The sequence below is a fragment of the Melozone crissalis genome, unplaced genomic scaffold, assembly GCF_028551555.1.
Source record: "Melozone crissalis strain CALT ecotype California unplaced genomic scaffold, PUWL_Pcris_2 ptg000073l_1, whole genome shotgun sequence".
Classification (NCBI taxonomy): domain Eukaryota; kingdom Metazoa; phylum Chordata; class Aves; order Passeriformes; family Passerellidae; genus Melozone; species Melozone crissalis.
The window spans coordinates 2,724,121-2,737,378 of record NW_026535850.1 but is presented as its reverse complement, the minus strand read 5'-3'; positions in this window follow the sequence as shown (position 1 = coordinate 2,737,378).

Here is a 13,258-nt window from a genome sequence, read left to right as displayed (position 1 = left end):
AGCCTTTTAAGTGCAGATAAGTGTCCAGAGGATGTTAGAAGATGGTGACATGCCCTGTCATTTACCCAATGTGCTGCCGCAGTGCTCCTGCTCCCTGTGATCATTTGAATTCATTTGTTCTCTGGGAGTAGCACTGTTAAGGGATGCACTTCTAAGTTTCTGTCTTTTCTTTCCCCCAATCCTGCCTTAAAATGACCCAGCCTGATCCACTTAGTTTTTCAGCAGCCTCTAGGGTATTTCTGTGGTGGAAGTATCCAAAATGCTGTCCCAGAAAGTTCAGTGTAGGAGTCCAGCTACCAGAGGTGGGAGAGCAGTGTTGCGAGTTCCTGGAGGCTGCTGTCTGTGTGACCATGTATTTCCTAAATTTGAAAGGATACAAATATGATTCTTGGTAAGAAATCAGCTGGAAACAATTCCTGGTGAACTGTCAGAACAGCCTTTGAACCCACAGTGTTGTCCCTTCAGTGTCCTGAAGCAGCACAAGAGCAGGGCTGGTGCTACTGCCACCACCTTCTTCATTTTTACAGTGGAGAATTCCTTTAGCCTGAGCAATAAAACACCTGGCAAACTCCAGCACCCCGACACCTGTCTCTGCTTCTGCTTGGGTTGAGCAGATGGGGTTGAATGCACAGCAGCCATACCTTGAGAATTTGTGAGGCAGTGGATTATTCGGATAAATTTAGGGATAATAGTCAGCCTTTCCATGTGCTAATCCTCTGTGCTACTGACTCCCTCCATGGCTTTTGTAACCCACCTCAGCTCTTACACCCAGCGTTCTCCTCTGAGAAATAACACTCCACTCGGGCTCGTGAGGGAGGTGAATCAGCTTTAATTAAGATTTGTCGAGCACTTTGTTGATAAGTTCTCAATAGCTGGTTGCTATTTTTTATGAGCACGCAGATATTCTTAGCACCTGCAGTGGGAAGTGACACAAGGCTGGGGATCTCTGGGAAGTGACACAAGGCTGGGGATCTCTGGGAAGCAGCCCTGCCAAGGGAGACGGCGCCTGCTCACCGTGAGATCCATTCTGGCTGTGGTTCACGAGGCAGCTCAGCAAAACCCCAAATCCCTCTGAGTCTTTGGGAAATGTGAAACGTTCCTGAGAGCTAAGCCCTGCTTTTGCATGAGATTTGTAGCTTTTGCCCCCTCGCTGGGTTTCTCCCAAGCTGCTGGTTGGGTTTGGTGCAGCTGTGTTCTGGTGTCACCTGCTTTGTAACACCTTGTGGCAATGGCTTTTAACAACTGTCCCCTCAAATTAAGGTGTCTGGGGTGGGCAGGGCTAGGTGATGGCCCCTGTGGGCTTCAGGCATTGCAGAGGTCAGTGGGGTGGAAGGGGAGGAGGGAAGCTAGGAAACCATGCCCTCCCCCAGGGCAGCATCCCATTCCCTGCTGGCTTCTCTGCTGCAGCAGCAGGTGGCAAATGAAGCTTGATGAGCTCTGTTAGTGAGGGATAAGGAAGGCGTGAATGGAAACGGTCACAGCAGTGCTGGCTCTGTGTTGTGTGGGTGCCCCTCAGCAGGATGAGGAGCTCTGTTGTATTTTGGGGAAGAGAAGGCTGTTCATTTGGCTTTGTCACTGCTGTAGGAGTAGCCAGATGGAGGATGCTAAAAGGAAATACAGGGCTGGAACAGCCTCCTTGTCCGTGCCCCTGTCCTGAGCCAGGGGAGAGATGCTTGGCTCCAGGCTGGGCAGTGGTGGATGGTAGTGCAGATCTGGACAGGACCCAGTTCCCTCTGGGCCTTGATGGACTCCCACTCTCAGAGCCTGACAGCCCATCTAACTTGTCCTTGCAGCAAACTGAGCAGCCAGTTTGTGTCTTGCCTTCACAGAGTGGGGAGTCCTGTGGCTGGTTTTCCTTGTGAGTAAACCCTGTTAAAATCTGAGAGCTGGGACTGGCCCTGGAGGGAGCAGGGATGGAGAAACCCCTCCACAGCTGGTACAGGGCAGCATGTTTTATACTGCTGACTGCTCTGCTGGCTGCCCAGACCCTCTGGTCTGTGTGTACCTCAGAGCTGATACCAGCACAGAGCCCAGAACTGGGTATTTTATGTTTCTGGATCACAGAGGGGAGTTCAGCTCTTTGGAGCTGTGGTGTCACAGTGCTGGCACATTTAGTCTGGTCCCCAGTTTTCCCCAGGTTCCCTCTGTCTGGAGAGCTTTCCCCTGGACTCTGTTTGTGTGCTTGATCTCTGTTTGTGCTGTTTCCAAGTACACTTCTTTGCATTGTTTTCCTTGCTTTTCTTTCTATTGATTTGTTGGTGTTTTGGGAACTTTTCTTCAGTTTATCAATTCCGATCATGACCTCCAGAGTGCCTCCAGCTCTTAATTCCTGGGCATCCTTTCAGGTTTTATAAAAGTGCTTTCTCTTCTTTGTTCAAACTATTAATGGAAAGGTTGAACAGAAGCAGACCTGGGCTGAGCTCCCAGGGCTCATACACAAGGATTTCTCTTGTGGTGACAGGGAATTGCTGATGGCTACCCCTCAAGTGTGTGGGGTTGAGTTGCTTTGGTTGGTCTTTTTTTTTCTTATTAATGAGCACTGGGCCTCATGAAGGTGAGCTTTTCCAGACCCAGCTCCTCTGGCTATTGAAAGCATCAGATGGATAGAGTGAAACACCTGCTTTGTGCTGGTGAGAGGTGTGATGGGCAGGTCTCTGTAGGGGAGGATTGTGTTGTGCTCTCCTTCTGAAGGCTGAGGTGATTTTTAAGAGCTTTCATGAACTTTGTTCACCTGGGGCTTCTTGCTGATGCTTGCTGGGGCTGTCACAGCTCTGAGACAATCCTCAGCCCTGCTTCCCATTCAGAGCTGCCTCAGCAGTGGGCTGTGCATGGGGGAAGTTGTGTCCAGCATCTCCTGCTCCCCTTTTCTCTCTATTAAGTCTCTCCTCAGTGGGAGTTGGGCTTGTCTGTATGTGGCTAAGGTAGCAAAAATGCATTTTTCTCCTCAAGCAATTCCAAGTTCCTTGTGTGGTTGCTCTTCTCTGGAAAAGATAAAACTACCTGCTCTGGAGAAATTAATGACGCTCATTTTTATTCCTAAATAGTGTGTCATGGTGGGTGTGGTTGCAGGACACCTCACTGCACCAGGCCTCTGCTGTCACCTCAGTGCCAACTGCTTAAGGAAGAGCTGAAATAGATTTCACTGGAGCAAATATCTCTGCCTAGCTCTACCCTCCCTGAGTTCTGTGAGTACTGAGCTGCTGGGCTCAGATGCCTGAGGTTCAAGAATTGGTCCTTTTCTGAAGTGCTATTCCATCTTTCTTTGCACATGGGTGTAACTGTGGGGCGAAATTTGGGCCCCACTGAATTTAAGGACAACACAGGGTGTTCATGTCTTCCTCCTCTCCTGGCTGGTAACTTGTGGTACCCAGCTGTTCAATCCAGCTGTGCTTCAGGGACACCATCAACAGGATGGAGATGCTGTGCCCTCTTTCTATTGGTCTGTGGCTGATGGTAGAGTCATGGAATCATGGAATATTCTGAGTTGGAAGGCACCTACAAGCATCATTGTGTCCAACTTGGTGGATGCCCTGACCTAATTTCAGTTCCAGGGCAGAAATTTCAGTCTCCCTAAAACCTTCCTATGGCTTCTGTTGGATTCTTCCTCACTTTTCTCCAGGGGGCTGTGTGCTGTAGTTAAATATGGATGGAAAGGTTGTGTTCCACTCTGGATTACAGCTGAATCTCAGTGGTGGATAAATTGCATCCCAAGTCTAGTTTTCAAAGCCCTTTGGGCTTCATGGGCTGCAGGAAGCTGTATTTTATTCTGGATGTCTGTTTGCTGACAATTCTATAGGATTTGCAGACAGCAGGTTGTAAGAGCCCTGATTATACTGGTTTCCTGTGCAGTCAGACTCTGCCCAAATAATTCAAGTGCCTGCTGCAGAGAGAGGGAAAGGAAGATGGAAGGATGATTTAGAAATCTCCGGAGTAGATGGGAAAAAGATGCATATGTTGATGTGAAGGAGATACCAAGCCACATATATTTCTTCCAGCATCTAAATAAAAGTCAGGATTTTTTAAATGGTTGCCTACTTAAAGCCCAAATAATTCCTTTAACGGCAGGTTTTAAAGGTTTAACCTAATTTTAGAATTTTTATTTCTGGAAGTGTCCTTCCATAAAATTAACTTTTTGAATGCAGAATGCTTTAATGTCTTCCATGTTGGTGCTCATTTTCAAGAAATCTCTGCACAGTTATTTCTTATGTACCAGTTATATCTATCAGCCAACAGATACCAAGTGTAGCAAAAATGCTATAATGATATTATGGTCTAATAATAGTTATAATGATTCTAATTACCTGGTGCAACTTTAAAGAGAGGCAGATTCAGAGATGAGTGCAAAGGAGGTGTTTAACCTTGAAGTGCAGAGGCAGGGCTCTTCCAGAGGTGCCTGTGCTGCGCCTTCTCCTCCCCATCAGACATCCCCCTCCCTTTATTTCCTCCAGCAGACTGGGAGCAGCACTCTGGTGTGTTTTTAATGTTCAGACCTCATTCTGGCTGTGCTCAAAGAGTGCTGGTGAGCTGAGGATGAGCACGTTTCCTGCAGTACCTGGGAGTGTGAAGCCTGCTCGTTTTCAGCCTCTGTCTGCCCTGCTCCTGGCGTGCTCCCACAGCCTGATGATTGTGGCACTCGAGGATTGCTCCCACCCTCGGAAGCTGCAGAGCCTCAGCAATCTCCATCCTCTCTGCAAGCTGCTTGTGCTGCTCTTAACAATCAGGGGTGGCTTTGCCACAGCCTGGGAAGCACAAAGCCAGAGTCTCCTGATGGAGAGCACTGGGGGTGTACAGGTGAGTGGCTGAGAGTTGTTGATCCCTACAGAGGCTTTGCTGTGGGGGTAGGAGAGCACTGGGCTGGTGCTTGAGTGCTGTGCTTGCCTTGCCTTCGACAGGCTGGCCCCACAGAGCCTTGTCAGAGTCTCCTTCCCCAGCTGCTCCATGTGCCAGCCCTGTTACATCACTCCCAATGCCCTTTCACCACTATTTTTCCTTTAGGAAGGATGCTGGGCTGCATTTGCTGTGTTCCTGTGGTTTTTGCCCGATGTTGCTGAGTGCTGTTAGTGCCTTGGGGTGCCAGTGCTCGTTGTGGCTGTAGTGTGATGGATCCCCTCATGTCACAGCTGCTCATTTAATCCTGTGACATGAGGGGTGAGGAGTCCCTGGCTCACAGACCAGCAGCCTTTCCACAGAGGAAGCTCTGTGTGGGCTGGAAGTTGACAGCTTTCAATGATTATATGCTGAACCTTCTTCCTATAAATAATTGATTCACAGGCTGATGAGAACTACAGGAACTTGTCGCTCAGTTGCTGCTCCCTGGCATGGGCAGCAGCTGGAAATGTGCTGTTTTCCTATAAAATGGATCCAGAGGTGCCCTTGCTAGGTTTTCTTTATTTCCAGCCTGTTGATAGGCTGACCTGCTCTGCTTCTCAGGGAAGCCCTGCCTGCCAACACCTGCAGCACACCTTGTGCCAGGCCTGGTGCTGCTGAGAGCTCTGCCACCTGCAGCCTTTCCCTGGGGGCTGTTCAGCCTCTCCCTTGGGCACATTCAGCCTTTCCTTTGGGCAGGTTCAGCCTTTCCCTTGGGCACGTTCAGCCTTTCCTTTGGGCACGTTCAGCCTTTCCCTTGGGCACGTTCAGCCTCTCCCTTGGGCACGTTCAGCCTCTCCCTTGGGCACGTTCAGCCTCTCCCTTGGGCAGGTTCAGCCTCTCCCTTGGGCAGGTTCAGCCTCTCCCTTGGGCATGTTCAGCCTTTCCTTTGGGCAGGTTCAGCCTCTCCCTTGGGCAGGTTCAGCCTTTCCCTTGGGCAGGTTCAGCCTTTCCCTTGGGCAGGTTCAGCCTTTCCCTTGGGCAGGTTCAGCCTTTCCCTTGGGCACGTTCAGCCTTTCCCTTGGGCACGTTCAGCCTTTCCCTTGGGCACGTTCAGCCTTTCCCTTGGGCAGGTTCAGCCTTTCCTTTGGACAGGTTCAGCCTCTCCCTTGGGCAGGTTCAGCCTTTGCTTTGGGCAGGTTCAGCCTTTCCTTTGGGCAGGTTCAGCCTTTGCTTTGGGCACGTTCAGCCTCTCCTTTGGGCAGGTTCAGCCTCTCCCTTGGGCAGGTTCAGCCTCTCCCTTGGGCATGTTCAGCCTTTCCCTTGGGCAGGTTCAGCCTCTCCCTTGGGCAGGTTCAGCCTTTCTTTTTGGGAGGTTCAGCCTTTCCTTTGGGCAGGTTTGCCTTCTTGCTGGAGTCAGTGTGTGTGTGTGTGTTGGTGCATCACCATGGAGATGAGGCCACAGGAGCTGCAGGGCGCAGCCTTTTCCAGGCTCACGTGAAGAAGGATGCGGTAACGGGCTCCTCTTATTTAGAGAAAATGATTTCTTGGAGTAAATAAATCATCAAAGAACACTTGGCATCAGCTCAGGTGCTATTAAGGAGAAGATCTCTTGAAGCCAGAGCTGTAAGGCTCATACAATATTCACCTGCTTTGCTGTGTTCCACATCAGGCATTGCTGCTGTGCCCAATGCTGACTCACTGACCCACTTGTGCTTTTACTTACCCTGAGATAACAAAGCTCCTGTTGCTTTTCTCCTCCCTGTGCAGGTATTTGTCATCCTGCCACAACAGCACCTTCCTGGATCCCTTTCCTTGCCCACTGAGTGTCCAGGCTTTCAATGCTTTGAGTGGTTTCAAGGCTTCACCTCCCATGGCTGCTGCTGCTTTGGCCGGGTTTGGGGAGGACGTGGAGGGTGTGTGGCTGCAGTGAGTTCTCCCCCATGCAGAAACACCTCTCTGGGTTGAGCACACCCCAAAACCCTGTTCTGGTCATGCAGACATTCTTGGGGGGTTGGGGACACTGCTCTTTCTGTGTGCCTGCCCCTGGCACACTCTTTCCTTTCTAGTTTCTGGTACACAGAACCCTCCCAACAAGGTCTGGAAGGGCCCTGTGGCAACTCTGCCTCATTGCCTCCACGTCTTATTCCAGACTTCATCTGTAAACATCTCTTTGCCCTTGCTAAAAACACTGTCTCTTAATTTCTCTCTGCAGGAGTATTATTTAATTTGTAACAGTTTTAGGACGTTATTTGAAAAATCCGATATGAAGCTGTATTTCATTTATTGTAATGATCCACTAATGCAGGCGTATTTCAAAGGCAGGCAATGCAGTACTGTGGGGTTTAATTAAATTTTGTTTTTCAACTGAGCATCAATGGACAGACAATAACAAATGGTGGACAATATGCATACAGAATGAAGTCTCTTCATTTTCCTTTTCAAGACTGTGGAAGTGAAAATGTATAGCCCTTGAAATGGACTTGGCCTGCTCACAACTGCTGCTTTAGTGTATTTAACTCACTTCAGGAGGAATTGTTTCTTCTTACTCTGCCTTAATTAATTTTCTTGCTCTCTTCCTGCCCACAAAATAAACTCTTACACTGTGGAAAATTTCCAGCAGGAGCCATGGGTGATCTAAGTGCTTCTGCAAGTTCTGCATGTAGTTTTGAATACTGTGTTGGTACCTAGTGTGTGATGGCTCCTCCAGATGGGCCCTCCTGAGGGTGACAGAACAGAAGGGCTGGGTGTGAGGTTCCTGTCTCTGGGAAGTGGACATGGCATGTGCCAGCCTTGGAGAGGGAGGGAAAAATGGTGTTGCTGCCATGGTTGCACTCAAATCAGGAATCAGTAAGTGGCTCTGGAGTGCATTTTGTTCCTCTTCTCCCAGCAAGCGTGGGGTAATCAAGTACAGAGTGTATGTGGGGAAGCTCGGGCAGAGTGTTCCACATCAGCAGGAGGTTTCTGGGAACCATCTGAGTGCTCACAGCGTGGCACTTGGACACATGTTCTTGGGTAAAGAAATTTGTCACAGGTGCTGTTAATGGGCTCCTTTGTTGAGATTTGAGGAGCAGGGTGAGATGGGCTGGCTGAGGCAGATTTGGTTTCTCCAGGTGTCTGGAGAAATTACCATTGCTCAGGAACAGAACCAGAGTTTGCTGAGGAACCCGAGGTGAGTGTGACTCCCGCTGCACTCCAGCCCTTTGGTTCTCTCAGAAATCTCTCAAAGGCAGAGAGCTGAACAAAGCATTAATTTTTCAGAGGCAGAGTCTCCATTCAGAGATGTGAGTTCAAGTCATGTCCTGGGTTGATGCCTAAGGCTTTGCCTGCTTAACCTGCCTTCAAAGGCTGGGGGCAAGGGCTGTGCCTGGAGCTGGCACTGCTTTCCACCGCTGAGCTGGGCTGGGTCACAGTCCAGAGAGCTGCTGGCTGGAAACTGGAGCGTGCAAAGGCTGGGAATCTGTGGGAACCTGACTCCTGATGTCTGTGCAGCTGTACCTGCCTGAAAAGCATGGCTGGAAATGACAGACTGGAGGCTGTAACCTCCTCCTCCTCCCTGGGATCTCAGTGTAACGCTTGCCGGGTTCCAGGCACAGCCTGTGTTGTTTGCTCCTTGCTGGAAGCAGCACCGTGAGTCCTTTGCAGCTCTCCTGGTGCCTGGGCCGGCTGAGGGTTGTGTTCTGAGCTGGGTGAGAGGCTCCTGGAGCAATGGATGGGGTCCTGTGCTCCTGCCAGTCCCTGTGGCTGGAGAGGAGTCCTGGTACAGATAGAAGGGGTATAAATAGAACTCGTCATCAGGCACCGGATGCTGTTTAAATAAACTGGAAAAACCCCTCACAGCTGAGGTTTGAACTGGCCCTGCTAATGCTGGGGGAATGCCCCATGCCTGAATCCTTGTTCTTCCCTTGTTCCTTGCTTTAGGCTGCCAGATTTCCCATTTGCACACTTCATTTTGTTGATAGGCAGTGTCAAGGTCCTGTTGCTGGGGTTTGGGGCAGGATGTTGCTTTCTGGTGACTTGAGGCAACACGTCCAGCTTCTCCTGTCCTTCCTTGGCATCTCCTGCCTTTCTGCCTGTGGCTGCTCTCACTGTGCCATAAACTAATCTCCTTCCAACTAGGAACTTCAGGCCTCTTGCAGACTCACTTTTATGGAGCCATTATCCATCATCTATAGAAGGAGAGGCTTTCCGGGCTGTGGCAGGGCTCAGGTGGCTGCTCCCAGATGGAGCACACTGGATCCTCTGGAGCCAGTGGCTGAGCCCTGGGCTGAGGGATGTGCCCTCTGTGCAGACCAGGGAGTGCTTGAGCCTGGTCTTTGCATGAGCAGGTGAGTGATTTGAGATCCTCACAGTACTGCTGGCATGATTTATTCTTGCAGAAGTGCCCACAGCAACTTCAGGGGTTTGTTCTGCCCAGCAGGATCACAGACAAGGACATGCCTGGGCCCTGTGCTTTAGTGACTCTTGCAGGACTATGCAGCAAACAGGACCTGCAAGGGGCCTCAGCACAAGGGCACAAGCCCAATGCATGGGGAACTGCAATGGTGCTTGGGAGTGAACAAAGATAAGTCTATTTAAAATGAAAAAGTAGTAATCTGTAATGCAGTTTTGAGGGAATTGTTGTAGCAGGAGAGCATGTGCTGGCTGGGAGGGGAGAAGCACTTGCTCAGACAAGTGATAATCCATTGCAGCCCATTCCAGACACCTGGCAGATACCAGCCTTCCTCAGGCCTCCCTGGGATGAGCGATGTGCTGTGCCACTGGATGAGGAATGTGGAGTTTCTGGACTATGTGGAGTGCTAATTTAAACACCAAACCCTTGTTCCTGATGGGAGCTGCTGGTGTCTGCCTGGTGTGGGGTGCTGCACGGGATCTGCAGTCTCACAACAAGGAGTGTGCTGGGCTCCTCAAGCACTCGGGGCTGACAGGGCCGGCTCGCTTCCTTGGATTTCTCCTCTGGAGTTTGGCAGCCATCTGCTTCAGGGAGCACAGTGGCCTCCTAAGAGTTTATTTGATCTGACACATGACAAATTGTTTCTGCTGGCGGCTACTTGAGGCACAGTCTGTTCGCTGGTAGCCGCGGCTCTGTGGGCGCTGGGAAGTGGAGGAAGGCAGCCCTGCCTCCTCCTCTTAGGAAACATCAGTGCAGAGGGCGTTGCTGTGACCCCCCCTGCCATCCCAGCCTCCTTTCTGCTGCTTGGTAACGGTGCTGCTGGCATGGATTATTAATGGTGTTTGTGTGCTGGGTGTGTCTGCAGGTGCTGGTTGTGGCTCCCATGGCGGGGCAGAGGAGAGCCTGTGTTCTGGAATCAGACCCAGTTGCCACTAAAAACACTTTGTTAAGTTCCTTTTTTTAGGACACCCTTTTAGCTCTGCAATGAGCAGCAGAATATTACATTCCTCAGCAGAATAAAAAGTACATGTCCCCTGTGAGATAGTGTAAATACATTTTATCTGTTCTATTACCTGCAGTTTTCAGAATATGTCCCCTAAGCATTTTAATCTTGTTTTCCAGAGTTGTCTCAGAGTGAGGAATTGCTCCTATTTGCAACTTTGGGAATGATTACTTGTTCATTAATTTCTTCCCTTTCCTGCTGTCCATCTGTTATTGCTTCCAAGAGAAAAAAACCCCTCTCTGTAAATCTCCTCCAAAACAGGGCTGAGTGCCTGGTTAGACAGAGAGTTATGTGTGCTGGGAATGTGTTCCCAGGAGATCATCCTGGAGCTGTGCATGGAGCCCTGGGTGCTGCTGTTCTATGCCCTTGGGCACACAGAATCCACCAGGTGATGCCTTTTCCTTGGTCTTAAAATGAGGAGCCAGACACAGTTAGGGGATAAAGGGTTTTTATCTTGGTATTTAATAAAGATCTTTATGGTGCACCACTTCACCAAGGTGGAATGTGCTGAAATGCACACACATGGTATACAATTTATAGACCTTGCAAATTAGCATATTTAACAAAGATGCCTCAATGAGAGGCTTGAAGGAATAGCCTGATATCTTCCTATTTCAAAGTATTTCTCACTAGATGGGCTTAATTTTAGTTTACAGGATGTATTTTAGAGGGGATCTTGGTTTCTCAAGATAGCTTAGGGCTTTCTGGCCTCCAGCTGAGAGGCCTTTTGGGTATTTGGTTTTCTGACCTAGCAGAATGCCAGGCTTATGGTAAGTGATCAGACATAAGGAATTACAAGTGTGCATGTTAGGTGCCGGATTCTCGGCTGTTTAGATGGCCTGGAAAGGCCTGGGGTGGCCTTGGACAGCCCGCACTTCAAAGGACGAGAAGGGACTTCAGATCTTTTCTCGGTCTCGGTGTTTATTAATTGTTTATCTAAAAGATTTTCCCTCTGCCCGACAGAGGTCTGCTCAGCAGTCAGCCATAAGCACACACTGAGAGCCCCTGGGGCGGTCACCTATCTTTATACTCGAAGTTACGTATACAATATTTATCATTTTTCCCCAATACCTTCTATCCTTATTAACCAGTGCACTTTTAGTAATAACCAATCCCAAAGTGCCAACATCACCACAGAAGATGGAGGCCAAGAAGAAGAAGAAGAAGAAGAGGACACGCCCCAATTCCTCCATCTTACTTCTTTAGACCTCCCTGTACAGAAATCTTAAACCCTGTGTTTCACTCTAACTAACTTATCCCTTCACCATTCACCCCAGTGAAATCCTCCTATCCTCATACAGATGTCGTCTCCTGTGTAGGATCAAAGTCCAGCCGCCAGACACTTCTGGCAACATTCCAGGACTCCCGAGCCCCCCAGGGGTGGTCTCGGTCACTCTGCACCTCAGTCCTGAGGGGCTGAGATCCCACAGTTAGGGGCACTGAGAATACATAAAAGGTACATAAAAGAATGGCAAAAAATCCTCATGGCATCATGGGTGCCCGGACTGGCTCCCTGCTCCTTGCCCTGGGATGAACAAGCCCAGCAGGCAGCACGTGCCAGGGCAGCCGGGCACACCTGGAGCACACCTGGAGCACTCCTGGGGCACACCTGGAGCACACCTGGGAAACACCTGGAGCACACCTGGAGCACAGTGGCAAAGCAGGAGCTGGAGTCAGGGCAGCTCCAGCACCCAAGCAGGGCTTTGCTGCTGCTGTGCTTTGCCTGCAGTGCCGGGGCTGTTACGAAACAGGAACGAGATGGGACAATGCAGAGCAGTTCCTGCTGCCACGCTTTTGTCTAGCAGCTAAAAGCCTGTTCAGAGGGTTTTGTGGAAGCCTTGTTTGCTTTGGTCTTTTTTTGCTCTTTCTTTAAGTACAGACTTAAAAGAGCTGGAGACTGGAGGCCACTGTAGTTATTGTTTCTTCCTGAATAGCACAATAAATGTGCCATTTGTCAGGGTCCTTGCCTCAGAAAACATGTGGCCTGTTCCCACTGCTGTTCCCTTTGACATATGAGGAACTGCCCCTGCCTGCCTCTGGGTGCGTGGAGATTTCTCACTCCCTCATTGGGGTCAGTGCTAAAACTTGTCTTGGCGTGTGACGTGTGTGGTCACTGGAAGTCACTGTGGAGGCTGTCACTGAAACAGCCTGGATTCACAGAGCAGCTTTATTTAGATGGCAGCTGATGGAGGAGCTCTGCAGAACGGCTGGGTAGAAAACCTGTGTGCAGGAGGGGACAGCTGAGAGCTGCAGTTATCGTGGGAGAAGCTCAGACATGTACAGACGTGGTGTGGCAAACCTGTGGTGGATGTGCCATGTCCCACCTGCCATGGCACCACCAGGATGCACAGGCAGCTGCTCAGGATGTTCTGGTGTCTCACAGCAGAGAGGAAGGTGCTGCAGGTGCCTCTTGGATCAGAGCTGAGGGTGTGTGAGGGAACAGCCTGCTGCTCGCTCTGACAGCAGATTTCGAGCTCTTGGCTTTGCCAATCACCTCACAGCAAACACCAAGACATGGGAGTGAGAGTCCCTGTGTCCTTTGGCTGCTGCTTGGGTGTTTGCAGAGCCAGCAGGTACAGTGACAGCCAGGACTGTCAAAGGAAGAAGCCTCTGTGGAGCAGTGCTGCTCAATACTGAGATATGCCAGTCCATGAAATGGCTCTTTATAGGGTGTCTCACCAAAAGGATTTTCCTTTTGAGTGTCTGGATCTCCTGCTGTTGGTCTGAGCTCCAGATGAGAAACAGTGCTTTCACTGGAAGGTACTGAGGTTACAAACAGAGTAATTGTCCCTTAGAAGAGAAAATTGTGGAGGAAACCCACTCAAAAGACGTCTCTGTTCTTCCTCAGAGCAGGTTTAGGAGTGCTGTGGCTGAGGGGCAATGGGGATGGAGCTGAAGTTCTGCTGAGTGAACCCCACGGCTCTGAGGAGCAGGGAGCCTGGTCATGGAGCCCAGGAGGGACCTGGGAGCTTTACTGGCTCTTTAGTTCTCTCTCCACAAGCCGTGAATGCAGATCTCCTGGGGCAGCAGAGCGTTCCTTGTGAGGGGAGCCCATG